The following is a 4,362-nucleotide window of genomic DNA, read 5'->3' as shown; positions in this document are numbered from 1 at the left end:
CCACTTATTAAAAAGTACCTGATGTTCAAAACCAATGTAGAAATACTTTTAGAGCTAAGTATGCTTTGCTTAAGGGTGAGTGTCTGCACTTCAAGACAAAGCTGAAAGATAAAATAAGTGGTTTTTCAAGGCTGTGTGTGGTGCCACAAGCTTTATGTCTGAATCAATGCAAACCATCAGAAGGAATCATTTGGTTTTTATGTAGTATATACTACCCCATGGATGTTATCCTAGTTTTACTCTGTAGCAGGATGTATAGGCAATCACATATATCACAGATATACAAATACAATATAAGACAAATCACATACGATAGAAAGACAATAACTTAATCTGCCAATTTTGTTTTGGAAACAGTTTATCTACTGGTGCAAATCCATCCACTGTGAATAACTTCACTTACCTGTCCAAGCTGGCAAGTGGGCTCATCAGTGCTCAACTGAAACAGTGTTAAAGATTAACACTTTTTTTTTTATTTCAGGATTTGTAAAATGGATTTCTTGGCAAAATGGCCATCTGCCATGTATTTTATCCAGGGCAGCATAACATCAAATGGTGACTTTAGTTTTAAACATATGAATTTTCTTTCTAATAAAATTACTGGAATTTTAAAAATTTCATTAATTTAATGTACCAGTGTGAAATATTCTGGAGTAATGTGAAAACACAAGGGACACTCTACAGGACTGTGCAAGCCCATAGTGTGTGCCCTGTTGGATGAGGGTCACAGTCTTGACCAGGGATGGACCACTGATGTGTTCTACTCACTTCAAGGCTAAATGTCTTATATGTAGTCAGATCTCTCAAGTCTTTCAAAAAGTGAATGTCAATTGTTTGCTACATTCATCTGGAATCTTAGCAGTTACTCAGTATTTTTAAAAGATACTTGCTAGTGGTCAGTAATAGCACTAGTTAGTTTTCTTAGTGCACCTTCTTGTGCATGCTTTCTGGAATTCCTTACTTCCACACACGCCAAGTATCTGCAAGTATTTACTTGCAAAAGCTCCTTAGTTTCCAATTATTCATATTATTCTTTTTTTTTTTCTTTAAAACAGATTTTGAAAGAGAGTTCAGCAACTGACTCATTTCTGAATCATCATTAATTTCAGCCCACTAGTCTTTTTTTAATCCTCATTTTAATACATGGGATTTAAAGTTGTTTGTTGTTTTCATTGACTTTAGGAATGCACTGAGTTGGTGGAAAAGAAACATTATGGAGGGTAAGAAATGCTTTTGCCATCCAGGTCTCATGACTGCCCTTATTCCAGCCCTGTTCAACAAATCCTCCAGGGCTATAAGAAATTCAACAGCTAGTTCTTAAAGTCATCCAAATATTAGCAGGTCTAGAAGATCTGCCATTGGGTGAGTTGTCATTATCTCTATATTGATGACACTACTCAACAAAGGATGTACTTTGCTAGCTTGCGGTCAATTTGAACTTGCAATAAATGCCAACACTGGCATTCATTGAGATTCATTGGAAAGGAACAGCAGACGATGCAGTGAACAAGTTGACTCCTGTTGTTCCTGAAAAGCTCCAAGAGCACTGATGGTTTCAACAAATGTAAAATTGCAGAACAAAACTGCCTAAGCAGCAGGTAGTTATGGATGGATGGGCAAACATAAAATCAGAATAAAAATGTATCAAATCAATGTACTACATAAATTATTTTCTCTCCTAAAACAGCTGATTTGGTGAACACCATTATCTTGATACAGTGCAGAGAGTACGTATGGGAAGGCTTTGCAAGACAGCAACTCTTAAGTGTTATTTTGAAAGTTGAATTAAGAGGGAAAAGAGAAATGACATGGGAATACAGGTAACAGGATTGATTACAGTAACCAGTTGTCCAGTCCAGCTTCTGGCATTAACAAAGAAAATCTGCAAATAATGCATCCCAGTTGATCCAGAAAGGCAACCTTTGGGTAGGGACTGCATGCAGGGCCCATAAAATAGCATTTTCTAAAGCACTTATAAGCCAAACTTCTAAGTTGAAATTTTGTCTTTCAGATTACTTTATAATGGCATCCCAATGGATGCAAGCTTCAAAAAGCCTAACTCACGTTCAACAATGAAACAGAAATGTGTAAATGCTTTGAAAACTTCCATTTGAATGACTTGGGTCACAGTTAACATACAAGAAAGGGAGTGCTTCAGGAGATATTTCCTATTCTAAAAAGATATAGCCTGAAAAACTAGAATGTGATGTTATTCATCAATAGTTATTGAGTTGCCCTCTCATTCTGGATAAGCTTTCCATGTCTGGAAAAGATGCTGTAGCTTATAAATGTTTTGGAAACATGATTTTATCTGTAGTCCCCACCCTTTCATTCCTTGACCCAAGAGTAAATTTTGCCTGGAGATAACAGCTCTGTCACTGGAAGTTTAGTTTTAATTTGTTTAGCTTTGAATGAATAGTTATGAACAGGTCTTTGCCTTCCAGCACAGGTTTTTGGCTTTCAGACCAAACACTTTCACAGAAACTGTAGTGGGTTTTTAAAGCCCATACAAAGGTGTCTTCTTCAGCACTGTAACAGATGGCAGCTGGATTCAGTAGGTTAAGCTCACTCAGCTGTGATCATACCTTTGACTGCAGTGTAAATCTTCTCCTTTTCGATATATTGGTGGTTTATAACTTTATGACCTAGCTATTTTACTGATCAAAACAAGGTCATGTATTTGCAGGCTAAAGCAAATCAGGGATTGGTAAACATCTGTTATCTTCAGAAGAGTTCAACCTGTTTGTGTGCTGGCTCTGAAACTTAAATTTAAAAACTGAAACTTAAATTTAAAAACTGAAACTGAAATTTAAAAATTCCTAAAAATTACAAGTTCAGTGTTTTTGAGATGTCCTGATTATTGTTTTGTTTTAAGAAATGCATTATTCAGCAAGCCCAGTTCTAGATCTTTGGAGAATGCTGAGTAGTAATGCTTTTAAACTTAAAATTGTACCTACGTTACCTAAAATACAGTACCCAAAAGTGGAACTCACTCTCTAAACTCATGATCATCTTTTGAATACACAGATCAACACTTCTAAGCGTTGATAGGAAACTTCTTCACAGTCTCCTAAAGCCGTATTTAACAAATTTCTCTCTTCACTTGTAATTTTATTCATGTGCTGACGTGTTCCTCTTTCCAAACCAGGTATCCCAATGAGCCATTCTCCAACTGATATAATATAATTGGCTATGATAATCCTGTATGATTCATACCTCCTGCTGGCTATGAAAAATAAAATTCTATATAGAAACGTATCTGTTTTGTTTAGTAGATGATCTTCTCACCCATGCACCTGCAGCTTTGAAGAAAAGGTTGAAGCGATTAATACATAAAACCCATCAGGACCTCTTAGATTTTTTAGGTCACATAATCGTTATTATTACTATATAACCTGTTATTAGTACTGGAGTAATATTTCAGGTTTCCTTGGTCTTGTCAGGTTAGGTCAGGGCTTGAGCACAAACTCTGTGATTATATACTTTGCTAACAGACATTGACCTTTGTTCTATTCTAACGGGAGACTAAAGGTGTCTGACTTTCTGGGGAAGGAAACCCCAGCAGAGATGAGGCCAGGTCACCCTGAAGCTATGCTCTACAAGGCCATGCAGATACAACCAGCTGAAGCCGTGACTCACAGCTGTGTCAGGGAGGGTGCTGTGCTGGCAGGAGTAGCCCATGGGATGCAGGGAGAAGGACCAGTAAATTCAGGAAGAGCTGTGCTCTCCCACTGTTCATTGTGAATCAGCACCCCACAGAGGACCACGTCACAGCTCCAACATCCCTGTATAAATGAACCAGGCTAGCAACCCACTTCTGGCCTCATCTGAAACTGCATTAATACCTCTCCTGTGAAAGTGCTATCTGAGTTATGGGAGTGGCGGAACTCAGGAGATCTATAAGAAATACAAGTCTAAGATCCAGTATAACACTAATTTTAGAGATACGAGCAAGTATATAGATCCAGTGTTCCATTGATGAGATGATAATAAATATATATTAAAATGAGACTAATTCATTTACTATTTTTGCAGATAACAGGAAGAGCACTAATTCATTTATGCAGCAATATGTCCTACTGAGGAACACAAAACTTACCTGGTGATTTTGGGAGAAGAAAATACTGCATTTTTACATAAATGCCTTATAGTGTAACACAGATGAGAAGATTAATTATTTAGGTATGACAGTCACTGACTCAGAATGTCTCTGTTTTAAGATGCAGATCTATTATAATAATTCTAGAAATACTTCTCAGATTGTTTCACTGCATCATGTAAGTCTTATTTTGATGAAATCTCAAGGATTCCATAAGAATACTTTTACAGAATGCAGAGAATCATTAAGGTTGGAAAAGACCT

The sequence above is a fragment of the Pterocles gutturalis genome, unplaced genomic scaffold, assembly GCF_000699245.1.
Source record: "Pterocles gutturalis isolate BGI_N339 unplaced genomic scaffold, ASM69924v1 scaffold25567, whole genome shotgun sequence".
NCBI lineage: Eukaryota > Metazoa > Chordata > Aves > Pterocliformes > Pteroclidae > Pterocles > Pterocles gutturalis.
Note: the sequence above shows the minus strand (reverse complement) of the source record.